This window comes from Rhineura floridana, chromosome 22, assembly GCF_030035675.1.
Source record: "Rhineura floridana isolate rRhiFlo1 chromosome 22, rRhiFlo1.hap2, whole genome shotgun sequence".
In the NCBI taxonomy this organism is placed as follows: domain Eukaryota; kingdom Metazoa; phylum Chordata; class Lepidosauria; order Squamata; family Rhineuridae; genus Rhineura; species Rhineura floridana.
Window position 1 is genome coordinate 15,245,992 of NC_084501.1, and position 16,298 is coordinate 15,262,289.

Here is a 16,298-nt window from a genome sequence, read left to right on the forward strand (position 1 = left end):
CCAAACATGGGGAACCTGTTGCCTTCAAGATGTTCAAGATATTGAACTACAGGTCCCATCACGATTAGTCCTCCTGGATTGAGCTGATGAGAGCTGTAGTCCAACAGTATCTGGAGGGCACCATGTTGATGACCCCTGGTCTACACTGACTTGACAGTGATGCTCCAAGATTTCAGACAGGGGTCTTACCTAGAGATTCCAAGGATTGCATCTGGGACAATCTGCATGGGAAAGCAGGTGCTCTTCCACCAAGCTATGCTCAGATATAGAGACAAAGAAGCAAGGACATGGAGGTATTTGAAAATTTATTTATTTATTTATTATTGATTTATATCCCGCCCTTCCTCCCAGCAGAAGCTGGGCAATAAGGACAAGAAAGCCTGAAGTCAGAAGTAGGTAATTTCTTTCATCCTGAGGACCACATTCCCTTCTGAGCAAGCGTCTGGGGCCCACTTTGTGGGGCCAGAGGCAAAAATGGATGGAGCAATGGATGTGGATTTTACTTTTGTATAGTAGGCTAGTTTCTACACATGCTCACACAACCCCCTCTCTAATCTTCTATCCAGGCAAGCAAGATACATTGTCATTCCAGTCAGATACTTGGGATGCAAAGCAGGGCCAGTGTGGGCGGGGGAGAGTTTTGAGGTCTAGATGGAAAAGCCTGCAGAGCTGTGTTCAGGCCCTGGACTTGAGGTTCCTCATACTTAGTCAAGAGGATTTGGAAGAAGACCTCTCAAATAGTCTTTTTCTATCTGTCTTTGCCAGCTCCAAGGGTGTGATGAATCAAGCATCTTGTCTCTTCACATGGAGCTATAATTAGCAAGCAGCAACAAATTTGTTGGGCTCCGGAATTACTATAATTATTTTAAATCATTTTGCATAGCCATTACTTATCTAGGCAGAGTGAAGAAATAATGCTATACCTCAAGGCTTAATTCCCTTCCTGATCATACTTCTTCCAGGCAGGATTGATGTAAGCTCTAACAAGAGCATCCAGCCATTACATGCTGGGTCATTAAACGTGAACTTGAAGGCAGGTGGACGTGCAATTCTCATTATGTCTTTGGCTTCTAACGGGGAGACTGAGAGGGCCACTTTGTCAGTCATCACTTGTAGAAATCATTTGCAACCATCATTTGTAATCATTGGCATATTTCCAAAGGGCTGTTTCAGGCATGCACGAGAAGGTTGGACAGGCCGGGTTAGATTTCTGTAGGGCTGTGAACCAATTCAAGAATGTTTCATTGGATAATCATCATATGTATTTAATGTATAGTGTATGTGTGTGTGTAATTTTATTGAATTAGCTCATAGACCACATCACAAGAGAATGGAGTAAAATAGATTTAAATTCCACATAAAAGCAAAATACATTTTCAACTCCATCAACCCATCATAAGAGTATACATAAATCAGAGTGTTATATTTTCCTCTAAAACAACTAGAAATTTAACATTAAAATGAGATAAAGTTGAAATTAAGGGAAGGGATGTCAAAATGAATTTATATACTTAAAACTCAGAATCTTGACCAGAATTGTCAAAATCAGATTCCAGATATTTTATGCCAAAACATCACAAAGCCAATTCAGAAGACCTGTTTCTTGCCATCCCTCTGAGTCGGCCAGTGCTTTTTGACAGTCATTCCTCAAGATATCACCAAAATAATTCTGTTGTAACCCTGATGAAAGTTTTCATGAGAAGCTCACAATTCTGATCCAAACCCTATATAAATTCTGGTATTGAACATGGCATGTTTAGAGCTTTAAATTGCATGGATCAAAATAAATAATTGTTGGCGTCTTGCTGCTCCAAACTACAGATTCCTTAAGATGTTGTAATATTCCAGGGATTTCACTTCCTTCCCTGTCTGAAATGATTCCAGGCACTATTTTGCTATTCCAGATTCAGTCATTTTCCAAACAGGCACATTCCTCATCACACCGTTTCCCAGATTGCCACCTCCCCCAGCCAGGAAACTATCTCCCAAATTAATGGCCATAGCATAGATGTTTCATGGCATATCACATTAATTGATAGCTTCCTTTCTTTGGCAGATCTGTTTCCCAAGATATGACCCATCTGGGCCCAGACTGCAATTACCACAAATCCAGTTTTTGTCATGAGTTATTCATTCATCCAATGAATGCCAAAGAATATTAGCTCAAGAGCTGAAGGAGGACCACAGTTAAGAAGCTGTTAAGGTAGGACATGATATAACTGACATTTTTATGGAGACACTGTGGCCAGATTTTTCTTTCTGCAAAAAAGGGGTCATTTTAGTATATGGTGGTGAAATAAGCAAAGACGTAGTTGGTCTCCATTTACTTCTCCCCATGGAGCATCACCTGGTACTTTCTTAGATGTCTTTTTGGCACCTGAAGACTTATTTTATTTTATCTATCTATCTATCTATCTATCTATCTATCTATCTATCTATCTATCTATCTATCTATCTATCTATCTATCTATCTATCTATCTATCTATCTATCTATCTATCTATCTGTCTGTCTGTCTGTCTGTCTGTCTGTCTGTCTGTCTGTCTGTCTGTCTGTCTGTCTGTCTGTCTGTCTGTCTGTCTGTCTGTCTGTCTGTCTGTCTGTCTGTTTATTTAATATATATCCCACCATTCATCCCAGTAGGAGCCCAGGATGGCAAACAAAAGCACTAAAAACACTCTAAAACATCATAAAAACAGACTTTAACATATATTACAACAAAACATATTAAAACAAAACATCTTTAAAAATGTCTTTGAATTTTTTTTTAAACGTCATATTAGTCTCCAGCTTTTTAAAACTCTTTAGGCACGTTTACTACATAAGAGAAAGGCCAAATGTGTTCAATAAGATTTTTATTTCCATTTATTGTTCCCATACACATATGCAAATTTCAGGATTGCAACAATGGATTCTTGAACTCTTGTTCCTCACTTTAACTTGGCATGTAAAGTTTCATTGCAGATCAAGTTTCTCCTCCCACGCACATGTTTAGTGATTGACGGGGCTGGATATCCGCCTACTACCTTTAGGGTAAAGCTCTCTCAAGGCAGCTATAACAATCACCACCACAATAATAATATGAAATACATTCTCGAACAATAATGAAACCGCTATAACAACAGAAAGAATAAATGTAATTGTACTGCCTTCAAGTCGATTCCGACTTATGGCGACCCTATGAATAGGGTTTTCATGGTAAGGGGTATTCAGAGGAGGTTTCCCATTGCCTTCCTCTGAGGCTGAGAGGCAGCGACTGGCCCAAGGTCACCCAGTGTGCTTCATGGCTGTGTGGGGACTCGAACCCGGGTCTCCCAGGTCGTAGGTCAGCACCTTCACCACTATGCCACACTGGCTCTCTACAACAGAAATAACCCATCTCAAATTTGAAAAAAAGTTTTAAAATTTTACGATGTTTTAATGATTTTACTTTAGACAGCCTTGATGTATTTTTTTTAATGAGTTGGCAATCTAGAAATATTCCTAGTAATAAAAATAAATAAAATAACATGCAATGCAGTATCATTTCCCGCATCAATAAAACAGGAATAATGCAACAAGCATCCATCGCAAAACTGGGGGAAACACCATTATTTATGGTGCAATCCAAACCTCATTTCGTTCCACTGGGGCTTTGCTGAGAGGTGGAGCCAATGGCACATCCAAGCACCGCTGCACACGGTGGACGGGAGGGGAGGGGCAGGGCGGTAAGATTGCTGCACCATCCCTGAACTGGCACAGCAATAGGGCCTGACACCATCATATAGGGAGGAAAGGCGCTCTCCATTTCAGTTCTCTCCGTTGCTCATTTTCCCAGTGTTAAATTCAGCTCCCCGCATTCTTGCAGCAAGCTGCATAAACAAGCAAACCATTAGATAAAATCAAAACAAATCCGCATGGAAATCCTTGAGCATTTTAATGCACATTCCTCCTAATAAACACATGTTTGCAAGCAGTTTCTCCTAATGTAATGCACCCTGTATGTTATTTTCACTCCTAGGTTCATTTTGTATGCACGCTTTCCCTTAATGCATGCATTTTGCTAAACATTATTTGGTCGGAGAACAGGACTGCAAAATTCGGGCAAGTGCCAGTTTCGAAGGATAGCTGTGTTTTGGTTCTCTTATCATTTCGGAAAGTTCAAATTTCATCGATTTGGCTTTAAGTGTGAACCAAACTGAATTTCTCCCCCATCCACATGTTAGGATGAAAGGGAGGCCAGTTCAGGAGCATGTGGCTGTCAGGCAGGCACTGCCTCTCCCCACTCCAGAATGCCTCATTTTGGAGCCTCTTGCTGGCTCCCTGCCATCAGCACTCCCATCCACCAGCTTAACCAGCAGATAGAGGTGGAGGGCAGGGACGGGCAGATGTGTCAATTTCATTTTCTCTGAGTTTCTTGTGCTTTCAATCTTAAGATTAGTCATCCACATCAGTTTGCAAGTCTTCATTCCAGGGCTAATTTCTCGCTATCTACACATCTCTGTATGCAGTTTTCCCTATTATACACATTTTCATAGAGCAATTGACCCTGACATGATGCACATGGGTATGCTGTTTTCACTCATTGGTGCATTGTCATACACACTTCTCTCCAAGACGTGATTTTTTTTGTGTGCACATTACTTAGTTGGAGAATTGCATTGCAAAATTCAAAGAAGTGCAAATTCCCAAGGATGGCTGGGTTTTGGTTCAAGTACTGTTTTGGAGAGAGCAAATTTGGTAGGTTCACCTTTAAAGGTGCAAGGCAGGTTGGATTGCTTTCTTATATGCCATTTAAACTTCAGAAGAAGAAGAAAATCTAAGCAATGTCCATGTATAATAAAACATAAGTCAAAATCAGGAATGTTGGGAGTGGCTGCAGCTCAGTGGTTAGAGCTTCTGCTTTGCATGCAAAAGGTCCAGGTTCCATGCTTGGCATCTCCAGTCAGGGCTGGGAATGTTTCCTGCCTGAAATCCTGTAGAGTCCCTGCCAGTCAATATAGACAAGGCCAAGCTTGATGGACCAATGGTTTGACTCAGTAGAAGGCAGATTCCTATGTTCCTGCCAATTACGTGAAACACTGAGCAGCTGCAAAAAACACGTGGACACAATAAAATATATATTAAAAGAAATGTTGTTATTTCATAGGGACATGAACCACAGGATGAACCATGGATTCTGCCATTTTGGCATATAAATATATCAATTAGTGCCTTTATAATAGCTGGGTTGAAGCCACTAAATTATGTTCAGACCAATTGAAATTAATGCACCGAAGGGAGTCATGTCCATTCATTTCAATGGGTCCACTATGAGTAGTGTTGAATACAACTCACATTTAGTACAATTAACTTAGTCACGTCCATGAATTTCGATGGCTCTACTCTAAGCAGGTCTAGCATTTGGACTGAGATCCATTGCCCTGCGCTGGTTAAAAACATTTTGTCAACCAGCAAAGTTCATTTTTTGTCCACTAGCTGCTGCTTTTACTAAATCCATATGTTTCCTCTTGAAAAAAATACATTGATATTCATATTTTTTTTATTTTACAGTGTATGTTGATATCTTGAAAAGGAAATATTGATAAATGAAAGGAAATATTAATAGAATAGTTGTTCTTGATATCAATTCAATTCACGTTTGCAAGGTGAGATGTAACTGTAATAAAGAAACAAGTAAATAAAGAAAGAACTCTTTAACCTGCCCTTGGAATTCCCCAGCTATTGAGCCCCAAAGAAAGAAGCACAAAATGCCATTCCTGTTCTGCTTTGGGTAAGTTCAAAGTGGAAACACCAATACCCAAAACTACTTTTGAAATGATTGATCCATCACAGTTTATTTCAGGCATAATCAGATTTGCACAGACAGGACCCCACCTATTGGGCGAAACATCAACAGTAAGGAAGAAGAGTTATGAATAGTGAAACCACTCCTTGAAATGACTTGGGTGTTACTCAAGGGGCAAAAAAGGAATGGTAGCAATTTAATTTAATCTTATGAAAATAAAATGCATCATCCTCTCGAGAACCAGGTATAAAAACCCCAAGGAGACAGAGAAACATCACCAGATTCCCTCAGCACAGAGACACTCCACTGGAGATCCTTCACTGTAAGAACCTGGTAAGTTTTGCTGAAATACGTTTTAACTTGTGCCAAGATTATTTTCTTTCCTTGAGCTTGCCACATTGTTTTAATCCTTACTGGCTCATTAGAATAGTTCAGCACAAACTTTTTGCTCCCTCTTATGATTAGCAGATTTTGGGTTGTAAATCAAGCAGAAAAACAGACTGATTCCCTGAGCTATTTTGACTGTAGAGGGGACATTTCCTTAGCTTTATTGCACATTCTTAAACTTCACAGGAGGAAGGTTAAGTCACAGAAGGTTGGCGATCAGTGAAGCTTGCAGTTAGAGATCCCTTAGGAGGGTGGTGATGACTACATAGAATCTAAGGACAGTTGTCTCTCATGGAGAGGAAGGTCAGCACCGATGCGGGTGGTGAAGATTTACAAATATTGATTCAAAATAACTGGCCACGTCCTTGGTGGGAAGTCCCCAGTAAACTATAATCCTTCTTTAAAAGTATTGCCATTTATTGTTTTATCTTACTTTTTCCACCTAAGTTATATTCAAAGTAGACCTAAGACAGGGGTATAAAATCATAGAATTGTAGAGTTGGAAGAAGCCTTTAAGGCCATTGAGTCCACCCCCTGCTCAAGGAAAGAATCCAACTTAAACCATACCTGGTAAGTGACTGTCCAGCTGTCTCTTGAATGCCTCCAGTTTCGGAGAGCCCACCACCTCTCTAGGTCATTGGTTCCATTGCCATACCGCTCTAACAGTAAGAAATATTGCCTGGGCACTGCACAATTTGGTCCCAATTCATTGCTAGATTTTTCTTTGCACCTCTCAAATTTCATTCATTCTGAAAGGTCTGTTGGGAAAGGCAAAGAAATCCAATTATTACTGACCTTTCAACACTTTTCTCTACTCCCCATCCTGATGTCTCCCTTCAGATCCACTCAACCAACTCAGCAAATATGTCTGCCGAATGGAACCAGTGCTATGCCAGCTGCCCTCCCTCCACTGTGACCATTCAGCCACCCCCCTTCGTCCTGACCATTCCTGGGCCAGCTCTCTACTGCCCCGACCAGCCTCTTTGCATCGATCAATACAATCCTTGTGCCCGCATGATCACCTACAACGAGGGGGATCGCCGCTCATTCTCTGGTGGTGTAACCTCCGGTTTGAGCTCCGCAAGCATCTATTCTCAGAAATGTCAGTCCAAAAGCCAGAGCGGATGCAGCCCTTGCCAGAGATACTAAAATCCGAAGCCACCATCCACAGAATGAATATGGTGAAGAGCCATTTGGAAGAAGAAATCAGGACATAAGACCCGCTGAATGTGTAAGCATTGTAGAAATGTACGGTCAACATCTGCCCCCCTTGTGTCGTAGGCCAGGGATGAAGCCCTCTACGTTCGAGCCCATCTGCTGAGGAACTCATGTGCACCTGTCATCAACAACAGTGCAACACTTAGGACTTTGCGTCATGGTGGAAGGAGCACCTTCTTCTTGGGCACTGGGGAGGCATGTGTGGTCTCACTGTTGCCCTGTTTACACTCAGAATGTGCCAGGGATTGAATCCAAATGTTCCTCTGTGGTTGCAATTGTAGGGGAAGATGGGTGGACAAGCCTTTGTTGTGGAAGACTTGTCCACCGATGCTAATCTTCTCCGTTTCAAAACAATCATTGTAGGCTATTTCCTTTTTAAAATGCCATTGCACTGCTTAAGGGTCTTTCAAATAAGCTTTGCTCATTATTCACAGGAGCTAGTCTTTTGTGTTGTAACATGGTGCTTCATGTTTTAAAGACAAATAAGGGAGAAAACACCTTCCTTTCTGTCATTGTATGTCTTTCAGTGGAGTCTAATTGAGCACTTCTGTGCTAACAGAAAATTCAAACTGTGGAATTGTGTGTCTCTTTGATTTTGAAATAAAGTCTTTCCTGCATCTCAACTCCCTGTTTCCGCTTGTGATATCCTTTCCTTTTATATCAGGCTTGCCCAGTGCTAATCAGTTTAGAAATATATTAAAACAAACCATCGGGTGGAAAAAAAAGCTTTATAAAAATCTTTAACAAACTATTCCAACACAGAAGCAGACTGGGCACACACGTCTGCATTAAAGCATCCAGTTTCCCCTTCCGCAAGAAAACAGCCAGTAATGACACTCAGCCAGCCACATAAATGCTTCCCATAGCAATAACAAATCCAGGCCATAAAACATCGAGCAGAAAGAAGCCAGAGAGGGAGGGAGGATCTCGCTGGGAGTTGGTGCCTGCACTCCTGGGGCTCCTAAGCTCATTGAGGCTGCTTGTTCCCTCCAGGAGATTGTCAAAGCCTAGCACCTTGCCAAGGGGATGAGCCAAAGGGCAAGCCCTAATGCCGCTCCCTCTCTTTGCTGGGGAGGGCACGATTTTGTTACACACCCCTTTCAGGGTGAAGACTTGAGCAGGTCTCTCTCAGATTTTCTCCATGGCCTTGGAGATCTCAAGAGATGGAGGACTCTAGAAAGGGGGCACTCAGCCTGCTATTGAAGCCAGGGCATTCTTCTCTTCTGCAGTGCCCTCCATCCCTCCCTCCCTCTGCAATGTGGGCTGAGTAGGAATTTTAAGGGGAGTCCCTGTTGGGCCATTGGGACTCCTCATTTTGGCCTATGCCACACTGTAGGTTTCTTGGATTTACTCTTGATGTATGCAGTAATTTGGTCTGTTTGTCATTTCAGTGGAGATGGGTAAAGGAATTTAAGAACTCAATTGATAGGCACCCTGAGGCATCCTTGGGTTGAGGGCACTCTTGAGTCACCATCCACAGCTTTTGGCTTGGTGGTCCTTGGGGCTGCCCTTCTGTCCTGGCAACCACACCTTGGTGAACGCTGGACAGCAGGGCAGGGTGCACATGCTGGGTTCACATAGCCAAAGCTCCCTTAGCAGGGAAGAAGTATTTTCTCCCATTCTTTGGCTGGAGAGCCATAGAACGTGGCTGTTGATATGTCCAAGGGATCATGTAAGGGCTGCTTCCTCCATATATGTTAATTCCAACACACCTGCTCATAAGTATACAATTTGGTTATTGTTTGGCAGATCCTCTATTATTATATGTAAATAAACATGTGCTTTCCATCATTAGTTGGCCTCATGCGTCTTCTTCCAGAGTGGGTTGCAAAGGACACTTGTCCTGTGGCACTTGTCCTGTGGTCTCTCCATTGGCTCCATGTCAGTGGGGCAATGGAATCTGCTCTGGGATCTAGTCTGAGCTTTCAAGGAGCTGTCAAGAGTTCTGAAAGATAGGTTCATCCCCTTGGACAACGTCTTGAATGTTACGAGGAAAAGCTGGAGAGGATTCCGCTGACCATTGACCTGGATCCAGCAGCCACCATTGAGTCTGGTGCACTGCAGCAAAGGGATGGTGCAAAGGGACTCACTTAGAATTCCACATGAGAAAACAATTGGACAATCCAGATCTTCAAGTTCATCTGTTGCCCCATCCCTCCCAAAACAGTTTAAAATTTCTTTAGGCATGAAAAAGGAGTCAGGAGTAAAAGTAAGACAGGGAAGAGTGAGTCAGTGAGAAAAATATTCTTCTGCCAGTTGATCTCACTATCAAAGTTCCCTGCTGACATGGGTAATTTATTTATTTGATTTATATCTCACTCTTCCTCCCAGTAGGAGGCCAGGACAGCAATAGGGATTGCATAGGAATGCAGGATAAAGTAAGTTCAGTTCACATTTAAAGCTTGATCCATCAAATCCACACTTTAAAAAATGGTATGAAAATTGAAGCGCAGCCATTCTTCCAAATTTACAGTTCTCCAACCAATCTTTACAAAACCAACAAAAACCAACCAAAACCCCAAAGGATCTATTACTGAGAAAGGTCCACAAAAGTGAATATAACAGTGAAAATAATATACAAAAATGCATTATATTAGGAAAAATGGTGTGCAAAATCTGTGCATTATTCAAAACTGCTTCCACAAATTAGAACTTCACACAACACTCCTGAAGAATTATCATGAGGATTAAAAAACAAAAACACTCCGCTTGTTGCAGAAATGTGGAGAATGAAATTTAAGATGGGGAAAATGAGAAATTTAGAAACTGCAGCTGACAGATCCGTCCACCCCTAGTTGTGATCTGATTAAAGGCAGCTGCCAGCGAGATCACATCACTCCAGTGCTGAAGAAGTTGCACTGGTTACCGGTTGTTATCCGGGCCCAATTCAAGGTGTTGGTTCTGACCTCTACAACCCTATACGGTTTCGGCCCAGTCTATCTGAAGGAGCGCCTCCAACATCATCAGGGATGCCACTCAAGAAGATCAGCCTCAAAAGGCCTTCTCTCTATCCCACCAGTTAAAACAGCTAGACTGGTGAGAACTAGGGAGAGGGCTTTCTCAATTGTGGTCCCACCCTGTGGAATTCCCTCCCAAATGATCTCCGCCATGCCCCCTCTATGATGAGCTTCCGCCGGGCCTTGAAGACCTGGCTCTTCAGGCAGGCTTTTGGGGTGGGTTAGGTTTTATTATTGTTGTTGAGATTTTTAATGTTTTAATGTATATGTATGTTTTTATTTTGTACGTCGCCCAGAGTGGCTGGACAGCCAGCCAGATGGGTGACTAATAAATTTAATAAATAAATAAAAATAAAATATTTGGCTGAGTATTTTTTTTAATTCCAGAAGGAAAACAGTAACTGGCTGAAATTTGGAGACAATGTACAGGTTAATAATTTGTGACAATGTTGTAGACGGACATCCGTGTAGGTCTACTTATATATAGATTGCACAATGAACAATGTACCTGAGGTCAGAAAATAACCCTCAAGTCTGCAAGAAGATTCACAATGGAAAAGGAGGTGAAGGTTTTAAGAAGAGGGGAGGAGAGCTCAAATTCCAATCTGCTGCTTGGGAATAGTAATAAAAGTACATCTTACTCTCTGTCTTATGTTCAGGGATGCTGGGAAACTACCCTTCTGGAATTAATAGAAGGGAATACAGTGTCTGAACAATCCCTACAACTGATTCAGAGTGCCTTCACAGTTAATTGTTTTTCGATTGCTAAATGGATGATGGGCAAATCCGTGACAGCTTATATATGTCAGAGTTGGTAGGCAAGATGTCGGAAATGTAGTTAGTCATATACTTAGGGAAGGGATCGTATTGGATAATACACTAGGTTTTAGAGAAGAAGTAAATGTTTAGCTGTAGCAACATGGTATGTAGGAGGGTTTCTCTAAGACAACTGATGTTAGGGCACGGGATTTGCAAACCCGGTTGTTTTATTGTTATTGTTAACTGCCTTCCACATATGTGACTCATGGTAATGTATAATACAAACAGCTCAAATAAATAGTCAAAACACAACACAAGAGCAACAGATATCTTAACAGTTCAACAAGACACAAGCTCCCAGCAAACATCTGGGGATGGGGGATTGGACGCTTTAAGGCAGCAGGGTCCACTGCCTGTGGCCATTGCCTCACTGTGTCTTATGATAGGGCTGGCTCTAACTCTGCAAATTTGCCTCACAAATACACCCTGTTGGAAAGAGCCTCTTGTGGTTTCTCCTGGGGCGGGGTTGATAGAAGGCACAATGCTCCACGTGCCTATTAGGGATTGGACAGTCCCAGGCTTCTTAAGCCAGCTCCACCTCAAGGTCTTCCTCTTCCTCCCCCCCTTTTTTTTCTTGGTGCCTTCCCTTCCCTCTACAGTCTGGGCTTTGTTAGCTGCCTTTTAAAGGTCTTAGTAGGAATTTTCAGGGGAACCCTTCTTTGGCTTTAGGGCCTCCATGCTTTTGCCTACTTCACACTGAAGGGTGATTTCATTGGCTTTGGAGTGGCCTAAGTGTTTAGCTGGCTTAATTGCCATTTAGCAGGGGGTTGGATGGCCTTATGGGCCCCTTCCAGCTCTATGATTCTATGATTCCAGTCCAGGCAAGTGAGGAGATTTTGAAGAACTGGTTGGTGAAACTTGAGGCATTGATGGGTTCAGGGCCCTCTTCAGTTATCACCCACTGCCTTGGGCTTGAATGGCCCATGGCGGTGCCCTTTAGGCTTGGCCTGCACACCTTGGCGAACACTGGGCAGCAGGGCCAGGGTGCGGGTTTCAGGTTCACATACCCAATGTTTGCATAGCAAGGAGGTAGAATTTACTGCCAAGCCGTTGCTGCATGGCCCCAGACTGCAGCTTTAAACATACGAAGGATAAGTAGGGATTTAATCTGTCTTCATCATTTGTCAACTTTCCTGACTCCTATGATTAGGCGAATATGTTCAATTGGCTGAAGATGTTCTAACTGTTGTATTTAATAAATATAATCATTTATACCACCCAAATTGAGCCATGAGCCTTCTTTATGGGTGTGCTGGAGATTACCATTGGGGCTGATGGAGAAGGGGATACGTTTGCTCACCTGGCATTGGTGGCTCCAATGTCAGTGAGAATGTCAATCTGCTCTGCATTTTAGGCTGAATGTTCAACGAACTGCCCAGCGTACTGAACCTACTCCTGAAAAAGTGTTCAGCACCTTGGACAGCTCTTTCGAAGTTTGGACCTGGAGTGGATTCACTGCCACACTGACATCGGGGTCTCCATATTCCACTGACATGTCGAGATCCCCCCAAATAAGTAGAAATCACAAAAAATGTTTTGTTTTGTGTTCGTGGGGGGCGAGCACCCCATTTCACTTCTAAACTTGACAAAAAAAGGAAAAGATATGACAAGAGGAAACAGACTTTTGATGCAGTAAGGACTTTATTTTGAAATTCCACAGTTTGAATTTTCATATAGCACAGAAGTGCTTATTCACGCTCCACTTAAAGGAATACAGAGAACACTGAACAAAGCTTACTTGAAATTGTTTTAAGCAATGCACTAGATTTTAAAAACAAAATAGGATTCAATGGTTGTATGTGAACCTAGGATGACCCACCCACCTGTCTTCCCCAACAATTGCAACCACAGAGGAACACTGGATTTAATCTGAGGCACATTTTGAACATAATCAGGGTAACAGTGAGACCACACCAGCTTCACCAGTGCCCAAGAAGAAAAGAAGGTGCCCCTAGACCATGACCCAGAATCTGAAGTGTTGCACTGTTGTTGATGACAGCTGCACCTGAGTTTCTCAGCAGATGCAGAAAAGGGAGGGAGACAGCTTCTTTCCTGGCCTATAATGCAAGGAGTGCAGATGTTAAACAGGCATTTCTAGAATGCCTTCACATTCAGCAGATCAAACATCTTGGTTTCTTCCTTCATATATCTCTTCATCATATTCATTCTATGGATGGTGGCTTCCGGATTTAGTATTGCTGGCAAGGGCTGCATCCTCTCTGGCTTTTGGACTGATATTTGTGAGAATAGATGCTTGTGGAACTCACGCCCCCCTTGTAGGGGATCATACGCTCACAAGGGTTGTATTGATCGATGCAAAGCGGCTGGTCAGGGCAGTAGAGTGCTGGCCCAGGGATGGTCAGGACAAAGGGTGGTGGCTGAATGGTCACGGTGGAGGGAGGGCAGCTGGAGTAGCACGGGTTCCATCCATAAGACATCTTTGGTGAGATGGTTGTGTGGATCTGAAGGAACACATCAGGGTGGGGAGTAGACAAAAGTGTGAAAAGGTCAATAATAATTGAATTTCTGGAGGGCACCATATTGGTCACCTTTGCCTTAGATCCATTCATTTGATTTGGATAAACCCAATGAAATAAAATAAAAAGACTGAATTATTTATTAAACATTATAGATTATAGGAGACTTCCCACCAAGGTCATTACTGGTTATTTATAATCAATATTTCTAAATCGATGTTCCCTCTACTGCCTGTTTTTCATTCCCTTCTTCCTTTCAGTGAGACACAACTGTCCATAGACTCTGTGTGGGCATCTCCACCACCCTGAAGTGTCCCTGATTTCAGCTGCACTGATCATTAACATTCTTTGGCTTAACCTTCTTCTTAAATAAACTAAGAATGGGTAATCAAGTTGGAAGAAAGAGAAGGCCACACTGACAGCAGAAATGACTTGGTGTCCATTTTTCTTCTTGATTTGCACCCTCAATTCTGCTAACCATCAAAGACCATAAAGATTTGGTGCTGAACTATTCAGATGAGCCAATAAGGATTTTTTTTAAAAGCAAAAACAAATGGCAAGCTTAAGGAAAGAAAATCCACAATTGCCAAGAAGCTTTGCACAAGTTAAAAAGAATTTCAGCAAAACTTACCAGGTCCTGCAGTGAAAGAACTGGAGTGTCTCTGTGCTGAGGGAATCTGGTGATGTTTCTCTTTCTCCTTGGGCTTTTTATACCTGGTTCTCGAGAGGATGATGCATTTCATTTCCATAAGATGCTAATTAATTGCTAACATTTCTTTCCTGAAGTAACACCCAAGTCATTTCAAGGAGTGATTTCACTGTTCATAACTCTTCTTCATCATTGTGGATGCTTCACCCCATAGGTGGGGCCCTCCCTGTGGAAGTCCTTGTGGTTAAGTGATATATAATGCCTGGAATTGTTTCTGGACATGTGATACAATAGTGGTTTGAGGTGTTGGCATTTCCAGTTCAATCATATCCAAAGTAGGCTGGACAGACATTTTGTGCTTATCTGTTGTGGGCATAACAGCACAAAATTTGAAGGACAGGCCAAAGCATTCAGAGAACACAAGATGCATTTTTCGCAGATGCTGAACTATCTTGGTGATCATAAAGGTGGACTCTGTCTGATTCCCGTCCACATTTGAAGGTTTTGCTTGACCACTCCCAAAGATCTCATCCAACAATGACACAATATGGCTCCAACGTTAGCGAGGAAGTGGAATCTGCTCTGGGTTTCAGTACGAGCTGTCCAAAGTGCTGAACCTTGAGAGTTCAGACTAAATCCCAGAATGGATTCACTGCCCCACTGACATCGGAGCTACCAGCATCCACTGGCTGAATTTAATCTTATGTGCATGGCAATTAGGGAAAACATAGCCACCTGCTCCGTCATATATGAGACCCTACTTGATAAGCAATTCATCCTCAATTTTTCATCCAGATGCCCTGACAAGCTAAGCTGAAGAGAACAGATTATATGGCATCTCCAATTAGAACAGGGATTACAATAAAAGAGCTCAGGGACAAAGAGTGTCTGGGACTACTGCCTTAAAGGAAGAAATCCATTTCTACCCTGAATTTTGAACAAACCTTCCGTGTTGGGAAAATGTTAATGTCACATCAGTGCCACACATTTTTAAGGACCTGCATGCCACTTTCATACTCATGGCTTCCTCCAAAGCATCTTGGGAACTGTAGTTTGTTGAAGGTGCTGAGAATTATTAGGAGATCACCCACCCCCATTCCCCTCATAGAGCTGCAGTTCCCAGAGTACCTTGAGAAGAGGAACTGATTGTTAAACCACTCTGGGAATTACAACTCTGAGAGGGGAGTAAGGAGTTGCCCAACTACTCTGAGTAATCTCAACAAATCACAGTTCCCAGAATGCTTTGGGAGGGCATGACTATTATAAGTGGTACAAAACTGCTTTAAATTTATGGCGCAGATGTGGCCTTAGTCCTTTAAGTGTAAATGCTCTAAAACAGGGATTCCCAAACCTTTTTTTCTCTTACCCATGGACCACCTGAAAATTGCTGATGGCCTTGTTGGGCCACTTAATGATTTTTCTCCCTGTTGTCACAACTGTAATGCTCTGTGCTAAAGGCATGTTTTTTAATTGTATTTTATGTATCCTGTTGCATTTTATAGCATTTCAATTGCCATCTCATAGCATTCAAACTGTAATGTGATTAAATACGATATAAGAAATAAAAGAAGGCATCAAAATACAATTAAAATCAATAGGAATATTTAATGCAGACATGCCACAGACCACGGGAAGGAATCATGCAGACCACTGGTGGTCCACAGGCCACACCTTGGAAATACCTACTCCATAAGCTTGTATATTCATGGAAGAAATCAGATGGAAAGTGCATTATGTTAACTGGGTAGAATCTCATGAACCACACTAGGGACACGTTCTACTAGCCAAAGAGTAAAGGTTTCATCTTTCAGTCAGTGGACGCTGGCGGCTCCGATGTCAGTGGGGCAATGAATCCATTTGGGGTTTTAGTCTGAACGTTCAAGATTCAGCACTTTGGACAGTTCAGTCTAAAACCCAGAGCAGATCCCACTTCCTCACTGATATCGGAGCCATATTGTGACATTGTTGGATGAGAACTATGAGAGTGGTCAAGCAAAATCTCCATATGTGGACTAGAGTCAGAGA

The 16,298-nt window shown here is 42.3% G+C and overlaps 1 long non-coding RNA gene across 1 annotated transcript; it reads right to left on the reverse strand.

Moving 5' to 3' along the window:
- Positions 1–12,769: 12,769 nt before the first annotated feature.
- LOC133374994 (uncharacterized) lies at positions 12,770–14,297 on the reverse strand. Its single transcript, XR_009760044.1, has 2 exons — positions 14,256–14,297; positions 12,770–13,609 (listed from the first exon to the last, which is right to left on the reverse strand). It is a non-coding gene; the product is annotated as an uncharacterized LOC133374994 (long non-coding RNA).
- Between the last annotated feature and the right edge of the window lie 2,001 nt (positions 14,298–16,298).